The sequence below is a fragment of the Pongo abelii genome, chromosome 4, assembly GCF_028885655.2.
Source record: "Pongo abelii isolate AG06213 chromosome 4, NHGRI_mPonAbe1-v2.0_pri, whole genome shotgun sequence".
Taxonomy (NCBI): Eukaryota; Metazoa; Chordata; class Mammalia; order Primates; family Hominidae; genus Pongo; species Pongo abelii.
In genome coordinates, this window is record NC_071989.2 from 112856281 (window position 1) to 112875782 (window position 19502).

A 19502-nucleotide genomic window follows, 5' to 3' on the forward strand; every position below is an offset into this window, starting at 1 on the left:
ACCTTGATAAATAGAATTAGGTCATGGAGGGTTGGATTTGAGAGGAACCACAGTGATAATATCAGGCAGTCTTAAAACTCATAGGAGTAGATACTGAGAGAGAAAGTGGTGAAATGGTTGGGAATATGAACCAGGAAACCAGACTATAAAACTAGTTGGATTTTAATCCATACTAAAATCCATGTAACACTGAGCAAGTGACAATCACTGTGTATCTCAATTTCTTTTATTTAAAATGGGGATGATCAGTAACAGTGGCTGACCAATGAAGTAGTTTTAGGGTTGCAAAATAAAATATAGGATACCAAGTTACATTTGAATTTCAGAAAAACAAGTAGTATTTTGTAATGTATACATGCCCAAAATGGCGTGGGACATACCTGTAATTAAAAAAAAAAAAGAAAATGTTGCTGTGCATGGTGGCTCACTCCAGTAATTCCAGAACTTTGGGAGGCCAAGGTAGGTGGATCGCTTGAACCCAGAAGTCCGAGACCAACCTGGGGCAACATGGTGAAACCCTGTCTCTATGAAAAATACAAAAATTAGCCACCCCTGTAATTCCAGCTACTCATGAGGCTGAGGCTGAGGAATCACTTGAGCTTGGGAGGTTGAGGCTGCGGTGAGCCATGATTGTGCCACTGTACTCCAGCTTAGATGAGAGAGTGAGACCCTGTGTCAAAAATTAATTAATTAATAAGCTGTCTATCTGAAAATCAAGTGTTACTAGGCATCCACTACTTTTATTTGCTAAATCTGGCAGTTTATAAGGATTAAGTGACGCAAGGCATACAAAGTCCTTAAGGAAAATTCCTAGAGATGCAGCAATGGTGGGTTCAGGAAAAGCTATTCATATATTTTTTGAATAATACAAAAAATATTTATCTACTAAGATCAAAAAATGGTAATAATCTGAATTCATGACTTTCATAAGGCCACATTACTATTTTATTGCTTCTCTGATAAATTATCTTCAACATTGATTAAAATAGGGAAGAAATATCTATATATCCAGTCAGTACCTTTTCTTAATTAGTAGATCTGTATGAACCCAGAAAAGAACAGGTTTTAACGTCAGATAGATTTGTACAGAATATTAGATGAAAGCGAGGTACATTAACATACCCACAAAAATCGAGGGTTTTAAATCCAAAGAATGACGCTTAGTTATTCGCTTTTTGTGGGTTATAGCCTAAGATTATTCATTCCGTACTTATTACTTCCTATTTGTTAGCACTGGTAAACAAAACTCGATCTCAATTACATGTAATAGCCTCCAGAAACAGTTACATTCTATTTTCTCATTTTAGAAGATTATCCTCAATTCAAATGCTTCAGTTCTTCCAGCCTTGTAAGATCTAGTAGATTAATTGTACAGAACTGGCATTGTGGTTAATAATAATATTTTCTTTTTGTTCCTAAAAGGGCAATTTAGGAGGCAGTCTGAGGTATGAAAAGTTATTAAAGGTGATATCACACATAAAAATACCTAAGGTTGGGGAGATATATATATATATGTAATTATTATATAATATTAATTATAATATATAATTCATAATTATAATTATATAATTATATAAAATATATGTATTAATTTATAATTATTATAATATCCTATATTGTATATTATATAATATGTAATATAATATATAATTTATATACAAAAATATATTATATATAATATTATATAATATAAAATTGTTATGTGTTATATATAAAATATATAATATATAATTTATATATAATTATATAACATAATCATATAGTAATATCCATAATATATAATTTATAATTCTATATATTGGAGATACACATATACATATCTAATTATTATATGTAGATTATTAAATAATCTGTATTATAGTATATATAGAGAGATTATTATTAAAAAGAGAAATATTTGAGCACAGAGAGTCTTAGAGAAGAAATTTTGTGGGGGCTGGGGAGATAAAGAGAGGTGTGTCTTACCCTCCACTCTCCCCAAGCCCCGAATGGCCATGAAATGATAGCCTTGGTCCAGTTAACAGGAAGGGGACTGACACATCCAGAAAAACACAGTTGTGTTCATTTTTGTTGTGGCAGCAACTGAAGTTCTGGAAATTTTATGTCTAGAGAAAGACATGGGATATATGGCCTATTTGTTAACACCATGAACTTAGCTTTGCCGAGGAGGAGGTTCAGCAGAAACACTGTAGTGTTTTATTTAACCTGAGTGTCCAAATTATCCCATGTGCCCTGAATTAGAAATCAAAGTTCTAACTTTAGCGCAGTGGCTGGAGTACAGTAAATGGTCCATATATATTAGGTTTCTTTCCTTTCCTCTCCCTTACAACATGGAGAGGAAATTCATGGAAAACTTTATCTAATTAAATTAAAAGTATATGATATTTGGTCTAACAGTTATTGAACATGTATCATACTCTGGATTATTGGTTATGTTTTTATAGATCTTCCTAAATAGATGTTGTTTCTTCTAGTTTGGTGAGCAAATCAAAAATTGGCAACATAACTGGTGAGGCCAAAATCTCTCAGTAAGGAACTGGAAAAGCCAGATTCAAACAGCAGGACTACCCCACTCAAGTCCACTCTTTTCCATTTCATCACCCCATACTATCCTTAGTTTGGCCACATGTTTTACAATTTTGAAAATTAACAAATTGATAAGTCGTTTAGAGGAAAGAAAGATTTTTGTAATCTGATGAAGGGTAAAACCTTTACTTGAACTTGAATTTTTTTATTTCACAACACATGAAATTTTTATTGCCTTATAGAAAGCCAACCATAAAGACAAATAATGGGCTAAATGGTCATAGTGATAAGTTATTTGTTGAATAAGCAATGACATGCACACCACAAATATCATACCCACAGTCATATTGACTCATGATGAATTTCAAAATAAGATCTAGATAAAAATATTGGAATAGGAAGGCAAAACCAAATGTTTTTATTGGAATACCTATTTGAAGAAGTCCTGGAGTTCACATGTAAAAATTCAGATATCACTCTTCTTGCCCATTTTTCAGATTTTAAGATTATAAATAAATTTGTAATTTTGGTATAATACAAAACATGTAGATGATTATTTTAGCAACATTGATCATATGAATTAACCAATTTAAAATTTCTTCATTAATGATATACATACAATGAATGCACAATTTTAATTATAAATGAAGGGGAACATCACACACCTGTTGGTGGAGTAGGGCCTGTTGTGGGGTAGGGGGATGGGGGAGGGATAGCATTTGGAGATATACCTAATATTAAATGACGAGTACTGGGCGCAGCACAGCAACATGGCACATGTATACATATGTAACTAACCTGCACCTTGTGCACATGTACCCTAAAACTTAAAGTATAATTAAAAAAATAAAATATCTGAAGGGTTTTAAAGCTATCACAAAAATTTAAATGCAGGCATAGACATATATGGAACTATTTCTGGAGAAACTACTAACATAACTTTTTGTCTGAATTGAAGACTTATATCAAATGGCCAGTTTTACTGATTTTTTTTTTCTGTAAAAATTGACTAGTTTTGTCCTCAAATAATGAAGTAAATATTATGGCACAGGTACAATCTTATCTCACTCAACTCTAAAACTGCACAAAATAAGAATAAGGAATTTGCATTGAGCAAGGAGACATTAATGTGATTTGATTAATTTTCTCATATTAGTGTCTCATATAAGGAAGAAAAAGGCTGGCATATTTGTTCTTGCTTTCTTAACTGGACTTATTTTCAAAATTACCTTTTTCATCAATGACTGATAAAAATGATCACATCCTGACTTAAAATGTTTTATTGAGTGAAACTTTCTGTGGACACCAATTAGACATTTTCGCATTTCAAGAAGGCTTTGCCATTCCCCATCACGCCAATTTAAAAAGGCACATTATTTACCTTCTACACCTGGTCCTATTATCATTGCCACAGCTACCTCATTTCCTCAGATCTGAGAGTGTGAAATCTCACTGTCTCCTCCCAGGAAAACTGTTCCACTGAAGTATGCATAAGTGGAAAAGAAGGCAAGATGGCAAATCTTCCACAAGAGTTGTTTTTATTCCTTCAAAACTAGAAGGAGTTAATTCATGGAGAAAATGTTAAGACAAAGGTGTTATAAATATGGTCATAAATCAATAATCCTTCACAAAGAAGGTTCACCTGAAAAAATCACACACACACACACACACACACACACACACAAACATACACACGTACAGAATAAAGCCCTTCTGTTTAAAGAAGAATAAACCCATCTTATTATTTTCATGAGATTTCTGTCGACTACACAGAATAGAGCACATAGACCTTAGATGACTGCTCACTTCCAACTGAGCTGGTACTTTCAGTAGCAGAGTACGTCAGTAAGTGTACTCTATACTATTTAATTCGCCATGTGACTTCCGATTCATTTTCCCCTGCAATGTTAAGTAATTTTAACTTTAAAGGAATTGTAGGAAATAATTCAGGAGATGGCACAAAATGTCTTTGTCCTTCATTTCTTTGTCACTATTATGTTTGGCATATGTCAATGGGGAAGAAAAGCTAAGAACCTATCTGGCTGTGAATAATTTCATTCTCTCACTACTAAAGTATTGAAATTGTCTGACTCCTTTTCTTCTCTTCTCTTTTTACCATCTAAACTTTTGGTGTTTTAGAGAAAAAAAAATTCAAGAATAAATTTACCTGGAGAAGCTAGAAACAAAGAACAACTAAACGTCTAAAGTAGTCTCTATGTATGTATTTGATTCCATCTTATTTCCTCCAAGTACCAAACATTATGTTATTTTCTTCTATGTAGCAGTTTAATGAAGAAAATGAGACACCAGTGTATAAATATAAAAAAGAACACATTAGTTTTTTTTTATTAAACTTTTAAAACTTTTATTCTGCTTCATTTGTCAAAACCTACTAAGGTATGCATGTAAAATAACTCACGTGAGGTCACAGTAAATTCATCTTATGAATTCAGTTTAGCTTAATGGTGTTCTCACTTGTGAACAAGACATCTTTGTCTTCTGAGCTTAAGCCCTGACTTAAACATTTTTCCATAACTCTAAGAAATTGTCAAGAATTCATGAGCATCCATCCTTCTTATTATCATCAGGCTCCACTCACCACCGTGGACACTTAAGAGACGTATCTCTTTATCCTTTTGCTTTCTAAGGGTCTTCTGTGTTCTGTAACCATAGAAATAGAAAAGGGGTGGGTATCAATAAAGCAGTTTCTATAGAGACAGGAAGCATCAAATAGACTCCCTGGCTTTGTCCTTTGTCTCATGTTTTGAATTTTTAGAGAGCCAAATGCATGTGTCTTCTAGTGAATGTCCTTTTCCACAAAATTTTATAAAATACTTTTGCATTTTATCCTTTATATATTCTAAAAGTGTTTTTCTTTGTTTGTTTGTTTTTGCTTTTTTTGTTGTTTTTATTAGAGGTCACCTGTCAAACTCAATGTTCTTCCATGTGTTTTACAGTAACTTCAAAAAGAGATTTTTTTATCTGAAAGTATAAGGAAACTATAAAACATGCTGAACTTATAATAAAACGTGAGTGAATTATAGTAGTTTCCATGTCAATAAATCCTTTTACTCAGGTGGCACTTAGCAACGTACTGCCCTATAACTTGCCCAGGTAAGATAATACCTAAGTTTTTATTTTTCCTAGCAGTTGTATTTCAACTCAAGCAGCACATTGAAGACCCTGGACGGTGTAATTAGTTTCAGAAACCTCAGGTTTAAAGCACACATTGGTCTACACTCACAAGTTAAGGCTAAAGACACATTCCTCAACAAGCGGGAAGGAAGGAGAAAGTAACCACATTCATATAAATGCTGTTTATGCTCAAGGTTCTGCAGTATAGTCTCTCTCTCTCTCTCTCTCTCCCTCCTCTCTCTCTTTCTCTCTCTCTTTTTCCTCTCTCTCTCCCCCAACCCTACCTCAAGTTCTCTGCACAGGAGCAGTGAGGGGGAGTGGGTACAGCCTAAACTCCTAATGTTGGAGGTCTGCTTGGGTATGGAGTAGAAAGGGCCCCACTTCACCATGGTCTCTGTATAGGAAGATCTGGGTGGTTCAGGCTGCTGATCTGAGTGACTGGGTGCTCTGACTGGCTGGAGATCTGCCTAAGTGTGGAGTGGATAAAGCTTCAGTGCACCACAGTCTCTGCATGGGGAGGGTGAGGTGGCTCAGGCTGCAGAGCCAGTTGAGCAGGTGCTCCAAGTGCCTGGAGATTTGTCTGGGCTTGAAGTTGAGAGGGACCCTCTGCAACAGGATCTCTGCACAGGAAGGATAGGGTGACTCGGGCTGCTAGTTCATGTGAGTGAATACTCCAGATGTCTGGAGATGTGCCTGGATGTGGAACAGAGAGGGCCTCTCTGCACCATGATCCATGCACCAGAAATGGTGGGCATCTCAGGCTGCTGATTAAGGCAAGGGAGCACTCTAAATGTCTGGAGTTATGTGTGGATGTGGAACAGGGAGGGCCCTGCTTCAGCAGATCTACGCCCGGGAAGGATAGGAGCTCATGCTGCAGGCCCAGACAAGCAGGTGCTCTGAATGCCTAGAAATCTGCCTGGGTGTGGAGCAGAGAGGGTTGCAATGCACCATAATCTATGCACAGAAACAGTGGGTGTCTCAGGCTGCTGATCTAGGCAAGGTGGCACTCCAAATGCCTGAAATTCTGCGTGGGGGAGGAGTGGAGAGGGCTCTGCTGCACCAGGATGTCTGGGGAGCAGAATGGAGCACCCAGCAAGGACACACCCAGACTGGTTACTGGTCATCAAGCTGGCCCTGGCTGCATGTCTTATAATCTAGGAGAAACCGGAGCTGCAGCAGCTCTCCTTCCACTCCAGGCCTGTGATGGGGGACAGCACAGTTCTAGTGCCTAGTCCTCAGGCACTTTCCAGAGCAAGTGCTCCAATCTCTGGCCTGAGATTACAATGCTGGTATGGGCACACTGCCAGGTCACCAAATAATGGCTTTGTGCCTGGCTTTGCGCCTGGCTGCATATGTGCCTGGATTAAAAATGCCATCCTGCTGTAGGTCCTGGGTTGGGGAAAATGCCTGCAGCTCTTCCTAGTGTCTTTCCTTCTCAGGGTCTCCAAGCCGCCTCCCAAGTTACCTCCATGGCGTAGGAGGAACGCAGTGTTCTCCTTTGTCCTGGGTTGCTCAGATCCCCAGTGGAAAGGTGAATCATGAGGGAGGTTCTCTGACTCTCTCACATAATAAGACTTCACTCACTTTTAACAGCCAGATGCCTTCGCAGGGGCTGTTTGCCCACATTCTCCTCCCCAGGATTTGGGATGTCCTTCATGATTCTGGTGGATTCCCATTTCCCTTCTTGAATTAAAGCTCACAGAGTTGATCGTTATGCACTGTCTGGCTATTTCCAAATGGCTTAGGCATCCTAAAAGGTTCTAATCTGCCATCTTCGGGGAAAAAAAATGCAAATATTTTTAAACTAGGGAATTTTGAATGTGCAACTGTATAATTTATGACATAAAATGTTTCAATATTAAAACTCTGGTGTTCTGTAGCCAAGAAGTGTGTTTACTGGTTTACTGCTACAACACACTAAGTAAGATGACAGCTGTAGTTTTTGCCCGATGGATGATTCATTTTTGGCTCAGACTTCTTTTAAAATGTGCTTTCCCCATGATTTTCCTCATCATTACAAGGAAAGGAAGGTGAACAGGGGGACAAAATAATAGCTTCCTAGTGCTATAAAACACAGCACAATTCTATAGCACATATTGTTAACTATATTTGAGACACAGGATCTGTATAACTGCTGGGAAATTAAAAATAGAAAGATAATATAAATAATATGTTCTTACTTGAAGCATGAACATTTTTCACATATGGAACTATTGTCCTCAAAACAAAAAGTCAACTCCTGATAAACAACAGCAAACTCAAATATCATGCTACACAGAAAATGGTAGGCTAAACCTAGACCAGAAGAGAAATTTTGATGGAACAAGAAAAGAAATAATTTTCTTAAAAATAATCAACTAGCTACAATTTTCCCTATTCCTGGGGAATAGAAAGGTTACTAGGGGAACAATGAAAGTTTAAAAGTTGGACCCTGTAACATGTTATTTATAGTCCCTAAAATATGTATTTTTGTTTAAACATACTGGCTTATAAATTTCATATAATTGTAATTATTTTAAATATACCAGGTTATTTTCAATTAATTCACTTCTAACTTTACAAAGCCCTAAGCAAAGGAAGCTTCTAGTGATGACAAATGAAGTTCCCATCAGGACTGCAACATCCTGTGTGGTCCCCAAATGGACTTCCTAGTGAGAGCAAGAGAAATTGGAAAATTCGCATCCCACAAAGCTTATCAAAATAGAAATAGGAAACACATTTTCTTTAATGATTTTTGCCTATTTATTATCTCATAGTCAGATACTTTATATAGAGTCAAGTCCGACCCCTAAATAAATTTCAGTTTCATCATCTGTAGAATGGGTAGAGTAATAGAAACTTCAACATATGATTGGGATTCCTGTCTAGTTTAATACTTGTCCTGGACAAACGTTTTCTGATATAAACAATAAACAGCTTTGGTTTAGAGAACGTTGTAGCTTATCTGATCTTCTATTTAGATCACAGGAACTTTCTTTATATCCATCAATAAAGCTGTTTTTCTTTCTTATCATTTGTGTGTTCACTGGATTAGCATGTTAATTTCTTTATATATATATATATTTTGGCATTTACAAGTTGGCTAACTGTTGGCACAAGAGGCTAGCTTTCCATCTATCTGAGCTTTCAATATGTCTTTTCTCACTAAACATAATTATTTTCAGCTTTTAAAGTAAGACACAGGCAACTCTTCCTTTCAACTTAACACTTAAAGTTCAAGTAATAGGAGGCCTGGAAAGAGGGAGCAAGATTAAGGAGTGGTCAATTGCTGGAGTAGTCAGAACACAAGTAACATTTATCAACTAAGTTTGCTGTCTTCTATGGGGATGGTCCACTGCACCCCAAAACGAATACAATAGTTATATCAAAGATCACTAATCCCAGATCATCATAACAGATATAATAATGATGAAAAAGTTTGAAATGAGAGAATTGCCAAATATGACACAGTGGCACAAAGTGAGCATATGCTGTTAGAAAAATGGTGCCGACAGACTTGCTTACAGCATGGTTGCCACAAACCTTCAATTTATAAAAAACATAATATCTATGAAGTGAATAAAGTGAAGTATGTTGTATTGAAATTATTTGATGAGGACTTTAATCATCATAATATGCTGTAACAAACAATTACAAGAACATATGAAACAAATGGTAAGATAAAAAGTCTGAGCAAAGAGTTAGAAGAATTAAATGGAAATTATAGAACTGGAAAATGCAATAACCAATGGAAAGGATAGAGGAAAGAATCAGTAAAACTGAAGATAGAAGAATAATTAAATTAAAAAAATAATTTAAAAAACTGTGGGACCTGTGTTACTAAAATAACTGGCATTTATGGTGTCAGAGTTCTGAAAGGAGAAAAGAAAGAAGGTGAGAATTAAAAGCTACTTGAAAAAATAATGCTTAAATATTATTTAATTGGGCAAAAGACACAAAGCTACAGATAAAGAAACCAAGTGAACCCCAAGCAGGATAAATTTATTTATTTATTTTTTTAATTTGGTGCCCTTCTAAAGTCCTAACCCACAGAAACTCTGAATGGCTGCTTTATGCCACTAAGTTCTGGAATAGTTTGTTATGACATGATAAGAGTCAAAACAACATTGTAAGTTCATCAACCTTTATTTTAAGTTCAGGCGTACATTTGCAGGACATGCAGGTTTGTTACATAGGTAAACATGTGTCATGGTGGTTTACCGCAGAGGTCATCCCCTTACCTGGGTATTAAGCCCAGAATCCATTAGCTATTCTTCCTGATGCTCTCCCTACCACCATTCCCCTCAACAAGTGCTCAGTGAGTGCCGTTGCCCATGTGCTCTCATCAATCAGCTCCCACTTATGAGAACAGGCGATGTTTGGTTTTCTATGCCAGTGTTAGTTTGCTGGGGATAATGGCTTCCAGCTCTACTCATGTCCCTGAAAAGGACATTGTCTCATTCTTTTTATGGCTGCATAGTATTACATGGTGTATATGTATCACATTTTCTTTATCCAGTCTATCATTGATGGGCATTTGAGTTGATTCCATGTCTTTACCATTGTGAATAGTTTTGCAATGAACACACATGTGCATTTACCTTTATAATAGAGTGATTTATATTCCTTTGGGCATATATCTAGTAATGGAATTGCTGGGTCAAATGGTATTTCTCAAGCACGATAAATTTAAATAAACCTACACTAAGTCACATCATATGTAAACAGCTAAAACTGATGAGTAAAAAGAAATATTTGAAAGGAGAGAGAAGAGACACCTTATTTATGCTGAAAAAAAAACACCTCAAATAAGTGATTTTCTTATCAAAAACCATGGGCCTGGTGTGGTGGCTCAGGCCTGTAATCTCAGCACTTTGGGAGGCCAAGGTGGGTGGATCATTTGAGGTCAGGAGTTCGAGACCAGCCTGGCCAACATGGTGAAACCCTGTCTCTACTAAAAATAGAAAAATTATCTAGGCATGGTGGTGAGCACCTGTTATCCCAGCTACTCAGGAGGCTGAGACATGAGAATCCCTTTAACCTGGGAGGCTGGGGTTGCAGTGAGCCCAGAATGCGCTACTGCACTCCAGCCTGTGTCACAGAGAGAGACTCCGTCTCAACAAAAAAAAAAAAAAAAAAAAAAAAAAAAAAAGGAAATAAAGTATAGAGGCAAGACAACAAAAGTTCAATTTTTGAAATAAAAGAACTGTCAACCCAGAATTCTATATTCAGAGAAAATATTCTTTATTTTCTCTGGAAAAGCAAAATGTCTCCCCCAGAGAATGGGGAAATAAAAACGTTCTCAGATAAAGAAAAACTGAATTTGTCACCAGGGAACTTATTCTAAAAAAAATGAATAGAGGAAGTTCTCTAAACATAAATAAAATGATAAAATAAGTAATCCTAGAAAAACAAGAAGGAAAAAGAACAGAAAAATGTTTATATAGATAAATATAACAGAATTATTTGTATTTTTGAGTTTCTAAATTATGTTAGAAAATTGAAGCAGTAATTATAGCAACTGCTGCTGTAGTTCTCAACGTATGTAGAGAAAATATTTAAGATACTTATATCATAAATGGTGAGGGGTAAAAGCATGTTTTCTGTAAAATGCTAACACCTGTAAACCATAATTTTGTACATATATAATATATACTACATGTGTTACGTATATAATAGATTATTATATATTACCTTAAATATACATGTAAAGTTCCAAAATATATATCCTAAAACAGCTATACATGGAGACACTCAGAAATACTACAGATTAAGTAAAAATTAAATATCAAAATGTTCCAGTAGCACACACAAAAGCAAGAAAGAAGAAACAGAGAAACAGGAGAAAGAAAAATAGAAAACAACCAAAAATAAATGCAGACTTCAGTAGGAACATATTAAAAATCCTATTAAATGTAAATTTTTTGAAGGTACCAATTCAAGGATATAAATTTTTAAAGTGGATAAAATGCTTCAATAATTTCCCACTAGGTACAAGGTAATGATTAAACATCATTATATTAGGATTATATTAGGGATAGGCAAATCATAACTCAGAAGAAATCCATTTCAATGTCTGTATTTGTATCTCTAGCTGTCTAAGAATGTCTTTCATATTTTTGAATAGTTAAAATGCATCAAAATAAGAAAAATTCATAACACAGAAAATTTAAATAAAATTTAAAATTAAAGGTTGGGTGCGGTGGCTCACGCCTGTAATCCCAGCACTTTGGGAGGCCGAGGTGGGCGGATCACGAGGTCAGGAGATCGAGACCATCCTGGCTAACACAGTACCCCGTCTCTACTGAAAATACAAAAAAAATTAGCCAGACGTGGTGGCAGGTGACTGTAGTCCCAGCTACTCAGGAGGCTGAGGCAGGAGAATGGCGTGAACCTGGTGGGTGGAGCTTGCAGTGAGCCGAGATCGCACCACTGCACTCCAGCCTGGGCGACAGAGCGAGACTCTGTCTCAAAAAAAAAAAAAAAAAAAAAAAATTAAAATTAAAATGTTAATAACATTTAAATTTTAGTATTTTATAAATAAAGTTTTACTAAAAGACAAACATATTCATTCATTTACATATTGTCTATGGCTGCACTACAATTACAGAACCATTTGTGATGAAGACCCATGAGCTACAAAATGTAAGATATTTGCTATCTGTGCCTTTATAGAAAAAGTTTGTTGATCACTGTTGTAGATGTTTTCAGGCTCATGTCTACTTGTCTTTGCTTCCCAAATCCCTACCTTCCAACTACTCTGCAAACTGTGTTCCTGTGTTTTATATTGCAGTCATATTTAATAAATTAATGTTACATTAAATAATTTTAATTTTATATTGAGAATAGATTAATGGGATTTATAATATAAAAATTGGACTATCACTTCAATTGGCTGAATTCACATAAAATGCATCTGAGATTTGGCAATATTTGGGGAGTCTGTTCAAACTTAAAAGAATAAAAATATATATACCTATTTAGTTAAGTATGAGGAAATCAGTAGATTATCTGCATAAGTAACTGTTATTGAGAGGTGACAGTGTGCTGGCAGCCCTCACAGCCCTCGCTCTGGACGCCTCCTCTGCCTGGGCTCCCACTTTGGCGGCACTTGAGGAGCCCTTCAGCCCGCTGCTGCACTGTCGGAGCCCCTTCCTGGGCTGGCCCAGGCCAGAGCCGGCTCCCTCAGCTTGCGGGGAGGTGTGGAGGGAGAGGCTTGGGCGGAACCGGGGCTGCGCCAGTGGGAACCGGGGCTGCTCACGCTGCTTGCGGGCCAGCGTGAGTTCCGGGTGGGTGTGGGCTTGGCGGGCCCCACACTCCGAGCACCTGGCCGGCCCTGCCCGCCCTGGGCAATGAGGGCTTAGCACCCGGACCAGCAGATGCAGAGGGTGTGCTGGGTCCCCTAGCAGTGCTGGCCCATAGGTGCTGTGCTCGATTTCTCGCCAGGCCTTAGCTGCCTCCCTGTGGGGCAGGGCTGGGGACCTGCAGCCCGCCATGCCTGAGCCATCCCCCAGCCATCCCCTGCCTCCGTTGGCTCCTGTGAAGCCCGAGCCTCCCCGACAAGTGCCGCCCCCTGCTCTAGGGCGCCCAGTCCCATCCACCACCCAACAGCTGAGGAGTGCGGGCACACGGTGTGGGACTGGCAGGCAGCTCTACCTGTAGCCCCAGTGTGGGATCCACTGGGTGAAGCCAGCTGGGCTCCTGAGTTTGGTGGGGAGGTGGAGAACCTTTATGTCTAGCTCAGGGATTGTAAATACACCAACTGGCACTCTGTATGGAGCTCAAGGTTTGTAAACACACCAATCAGCACCCTGTGTCTAGATCAAGGTTTGTGAATGCACCAATCGACACTCTGTATCTAGCTACTCTGGTGGGGACTTGGAGAACCTTTATGTCTAGCTAAGGGATTGTAAATACACCAATCGGCACTCTGTATCTAGCTCAAGGTTTATAAACACACCAATCAGTGCCCTGTCAAAACAGACCACTCGGCTCTACCAATCAGCAGGACGTGGGTGGGGCCAGATAAGAGAATAAAAGCAGGCTGCCGGAGCCAGCAGTGGCAACCTGCTGGGGTCCCCTTCCACATTGTGGAAGCTTTGTTCTTTCGCTCTTTGCAATAAATCTTGCTGCTGCTCACTCTTTGGGTCCACACTGCCTTTATGAGCTGTAACACTCACCGAGAAGGTCTGCAGCGTTACTCCTGAAGCCAGCGAGACCACGAACCCACCAGGAGGAATGAGCAACTCCAGACACGCCGCCCTAAGAGCTATAACACTCACCGGGAAGGTCCGCAGCTTCACTCCCGAGCCAGCGAGACCACGAACCCCACCAGAAGGAAGAAACTCCAAACACATCCGAACATCAGAAGGAACAAACTCTGGACATGCGGCCTTTAAGAACTGCAGCACTCACCGTGAGGGTCCGCGGCTTCATTCTTGAAGTCAGTGAGACCAAGAACCCACCAATTCCGGACACATTGTCAGTCAGCATTTAGATATGGGAAAAACTAAATCTGCCTACAAGTTTCCTAATCCAGATGGACAACAACAACAGCAACTTGAACAAGTGGTAGAAAAATCTGACCTTTTAATATGCTGGGGCAGCCTTTGGGCTACTGAATTTAGACCTGCGTTTCTCCCTTCCTTAATCATCTATTATTTAAATAGGCCATTTTATAGATAATACAACAGAGACTCACATTTATTTTCTTAATTCAAATACTTAAGAGCAGAGATATACCTTATCTATAACAACTTTTATAATTACCACAGATGGAACCATAATACTCAGTGAAGTCTTGCAATCTTTACATATAGTGTGCTGATTAACATCTGTTTCTAGCTCTCTTGGCATACGTGACATCCTTGGATGACTAGAAGCATATCCTTACTCATTTTTGTGTTTATAGAACGGCATAGTGGCAAGTATGGGTACTCAAAATATAACTTGCTTCACAAAGGAGAGGCAATATAAAAATGGACAAATGCACCTCTTTGATAAATTGTCAATATTAAACATTTAACTTAAAATATTTTTTTTTTCTGTGGGTGACATGATACCATCAACTGATCACAGGCTGAAAAACAGGATCCTATAGCTTTTCTTATTAGCTCAGAGTTGAGATAATTGGAATAGTTGCTGAGATTTGTTAAAAATTCAATCTCAGAATGTTTTCAGTTATGTGGAGTGAATTTCCTAGAAATATTTTGTCTTATCCTCTTCATAACACCAAATTGTCCATCTAACACCCCAGAAAACAGCTGCTTACAAACAGAAAAGAGGCTCATAAAAGCAGAGATATTACAAAATAAGACTGTTTTTGTCATTAAATAAAGACTGACAACACAGAGGAGATAAAAACACAGAAAACAGTTTAATTTCTAAAATTCATAGAAATAATCTTATTTTTAAATTGCAAGAATTGATTTCTTTTAGAGTATAATGTTAAAAAAATTATGTTGCCAACATTTACTGGTCAAAGAAAATTTGTATATTTAGAGCAATCGTACTTGAATTGCATTTTTTTCCCCAGAAAATCTTCCCTTTTATACTTTTTTATTTCTATTTTATAATTCATGTAGGAAAAGAAAACTAAGAAGATGAAATTATTTTAAACTTCATAAAAATATGCCACAGCTTATGCCAGCATAAATACAGCACATAAGGACAAATTTCACTGGATATAACTCACAAGGGGTATTTTTAACAAATAGGATTTAAATCACATAGCTATCAGAAATCTATCTCTGCCTTAGCATAAGTGAATGGGTGTAATTTTACAATAGTCAAATTTTAAAAAAAGACATTTATTCTAATACTTGTAAGTAGGCTACATATAAAATAAATGATAAAGACCATAATCTTATTTCATTTCTTAGCACAGCAAAATATCAATATTTAAAATTTCCTTGAATTTAACCCTAATTTGAATATAGACACAATTTTTTACAATACATAAGGATTTATTTCCAAATTAATAGTTATTTTGGAAAAAGCTGTACTTAAGTGATTAAAAATGCCACGCCACTAAAGACACACTATCTAATCCTAGTTAACATCAACCAGATGTCCTGGTTAGTGTAGTAAAACAAGGAAAAAATAGATAAAATCTACACAGATTGGATAGGTGAAATAAAGCTATCTTTTTTCACAGGTTCTGTGAGTGTTTGTGTAGAAAAGAACCTACAGAAAGAAAATCTAGAATTGATAAGACAGTATAGCATGTTTGGGGATACAGATCAATATAAAAAGTCCACTGTTTTACTATAAACCAGCAATGAATAATTGGAATGAAAAATTAAAAAAAAATATCATTTTTAATAGCATCAAAGATGAAGAAATACTTAGGTATAAATATAAGGAAAACGAAGTACAAGATCTCTATGTAGAAAACCTTAAAAACACTTATGACAAAATTAAAAGAAGGCCAGGCGCAGTGGCTCACACCTGTAATCCCAGCACTTTGGGAGGCTGAGGCAGGAGAATTGCTTGAACCCAGAAGGTGGAGGTTGCAGTGAGCCAAGATCATGCCATTGCTCTCCAGCCTGGGTGACAGAGCAAGAATCTGTCTCCAAAATAAATAAATAAATGAACAGAAAAAATAAAAAGAAAATCTAAATAAGCTAAGAGATCATCCTTGTTCATGGAGTGGAAGGCAATCTTGTTAATTCTTTTCTTTAGCTCAGGGGATGGGGGATGCTTTCAATGAAACTGTTCCACCTTAGATCATCAGGCATTAGTTCGATTCTCATGAGGAGCAGGCAACCTAGATCCCTAGCATGCACAGTTCACAACAGGGTTGCTGCTCCTTTGAGAATCTAATGCAGCAGCTGATCTGACAGGAGGTGGAGCTCAGGCCTTAGTGCTTGCTGTTCCCACCTCCTGCTGTGCGGCCTGGTTCCTGACAAGCCACAGACTGGTACCCATCCTGGCCCTGGGGTTGGAGATCCCTGCTTTAGTTGACTGCAGTCTTGAACTCCTGGGGTCAAGCAATCTTCCCACCTCAGCCTCCTGAGTAGATAGAACTATAGGCATGCACCTCCACCTCTGAAACTAGTATTTTTATTTTTTATTTTTATTTTTTTTTTATAGGGATGAAGTCTCATGTTGCCCAAGCTGGTCTCAAACTCCTGGGCTCAAGTGATCTTTCTACCTCAGCTTCCCAAAGTGCTGGGATTACAGGCATGAGCCCAGCCTTCTTTCCATCTTTATCTATACATTTAACAAAATCCAAGTAAAAATCCCAGACAATATTTTATAGATATTGACAAATTCTAAAATTTATAAGAAAAGGCAAAATCATTGAATAGTCAACATAATACTAAAGAAGAATAAATTTGGAGAACTAACACTAATCTTTGTCAAGAATTCTTCTAAAGCTAAAGTAATCAAGTCAGCAGGGTATTGGCAATTGAATAGAACAGATAGTCCAAAAATAGACCTGCACAGATATCGTCAACTGATTTTTGCAAAGGCACGAAAGCAATTCAACAGAGAAAAAATAGTCTTTAAACAAATGATGTTGAAACAGTGAGAGTTCCATATGCAAAAAATGAGCCTAGACACATAACCTTAAATATTTGCACTAAAATGAACTAAAAATAAACCCATATATGAAATGCAAAACTGTATAGCTTTTAGGAAAGAAGAAGGAGAAAATTTAGGTGATCTCACATTTGGCAATGACATTTTACGTACAATACCACAAAAAAACTTAGCTGGATTTTATTAAAATTGAAAACTTCTCTTCTGCCAAAGACACTGTTAAGAGAATCAATAGGCAAGCCAAAGACCAGGAGAAATCATTTCCAAACACATATCTGATAAAGGACTTGTATCGAAAATGTAAAAACAACACTTAAAAGTCAACAAAAGGAAAATGAACAACCCAATTAAAAGAAGGAGTAAAAGTTCTGAACAGACACCTCACCACAACAGATAGACAGATGGCAAATAAGCATATGAAAAGATGCTAATATGAAAATGCAAATTAAAATAATAAGATACTACTGCAAGCTTATTAGAATGATGATAAAACCAAAACAAAACAGAAACAAAAATAAAAACAAACTCCTGACAATATCAATTGCTGGTAAGGCTGTAGAGTAACAGGGACCCTAATTCATTGCTTGTGGGAAGGCAAAATTGTACAGGCACTTTGAAAGATATTTTGGCAGTTTCTCAACAAAGCTAAACATAGCCTTCCCATATAACCCAACAATTGCATTCCTAGATATTTACCCAACTGATTAAAAAGTTATGTTCCCACAAACATTGGAAGCTGAATGTTTATAACAACGTATTTATATTTGCCCCAAACCGGAGGCAACTAAGATGACTCCCATAGGTGGATCTATAACTAAACTGTGGTGCATTCCTGTAATGAAAAAATATTCATTTGCAAAAAGTATGAGCTATTAAGCCACACAATGACATGAATGAATCTTAAATGCATAGTGCTAAGTGAAAGAAAAGTCTCAAAAGGCTATGTAGTGCATTATTCCACTTACATGACATTCTGTAGAAAGCAAAACTATAGAACCATTAAACGGAACAGTGGTTGCCAAAGATACGACAGAGGGGAAGGAGAGTTAAATAGGTAAAAGGGAACATTTTTAGAGTAGAGAAACTAATCTATATATTACGGTAATGGTAGATATACGTCATTCAATTGTTAAAACCAATAGAACTTTACAACACTAACAGTGAAACTTAATAGAGGCAACTTAGAAAAAATAATTTTTGGAGGTCAGATGTGAGGATATAATGCAAAATGTGAAAAAGGAATATAATTGTATTACATATGTATGAAACAACCTCACAAAAGGGGGTGGGAGAAAAGGTGATGACTTGGTAACTTTGAAAATGAGTGAAATCTTTAATACTAAAAGCAAATAAATTCTACATAAGCACTGTACTATAGTTTATGAAGTTCCTCCGCAACAGAGTATGCGTTACAATTTATGAAACCACTATATTTATAGACAGAAAATAAACAAGTAAAGGAGTGGTAGATATTGGCAGTTAGGTTTCTCACAGTTGAAGTGAGAGGCTATAGATAAGAAAAAGAAGGAAGTTAAAATAATCCATGTGGTAATGAATTAGAGTTATTTCAAGATAGACATAGTTACATAGAATGTTTATAGATGTTTAGCTTAATACAGATATAGATGGCTACATAGAAATATTTACAGACACATGTATATACACGGATTAGGATGTACACATATATTTTCTTCCTTTTCATCTGAGAGAGCCTAGAATCAATAACGCCAAGTATAAATGAGCACATTCAGATCTTTGTTTCTCCTAAAAAGCTGCTAGGGATTGCTAGAGAAATGGCTGATTTGGGAACCGGGGCAGGAAATATTCTAGATCGGCCTAGAATTAAGTGTTATAATGCCAGAAATTGTATTCAAACAAATAAACAAAAATGCCACAATGTTGAGGATGTGTCAAATAACGAAGAAGGCAATTGAAAGTGCTCTCAAATGCCCATACTGGAACAATCTGAGTAAAAATATATAAATAAATAAAATTAATATAGGACTGTAACCCAAAGATTAAAATAAATGAGTTTAATTCTAATAAAAATGAGTGAATGATTGAATATATAAATGGAGGTGAAGAGACAAATCCCTCACGTAGAAGAATCCTGGCCAGGCAAGGTGGCTCATGCCTATAATCTCAGCACTTTAGAGGCCAAGGCGAGCAGATTGCTTGAGTTCAGGAGTTTGAGATCAGGCTGGGCAACATGGCAAAACCCTATCTCTACTATTAATAAAAAATACAAAAACTAGCTGGGCATGGTGGTTCATGCTTGCAGTCCCAGCTACTCAGGAGGCTGAGGTGGGAGGATC

At 37.0% G+C, this 19502-nt stretch overlaps 1 long non-coding RNA gene across 2 annotated transcripts in view; it reads left to right on the forward strand.

Annotated features, from left to right (window-relative positions):
* LOC129059487 (uncharacterized) overlaps window positions 1-5818 on the forward strand; it is a 73444-nt gene extending 67626 nt beyond the window's left edge. For both annotated transcript variants that reach the window (XR_010140169.1, XR_008525417.2), the window contains 2 exons: window positions 4666-4743; window positions 5677-5818. This is a non-coding gene — a long non-coding RNA (uncharacterized LOC129059487). The remainder of the gene's footprint in view (window positions 1-4665; window positions 4744-5676) is intronic.
* The last annotated feature ends 13684 nt before the right edge of the window (window positions 5819-19502 follow it).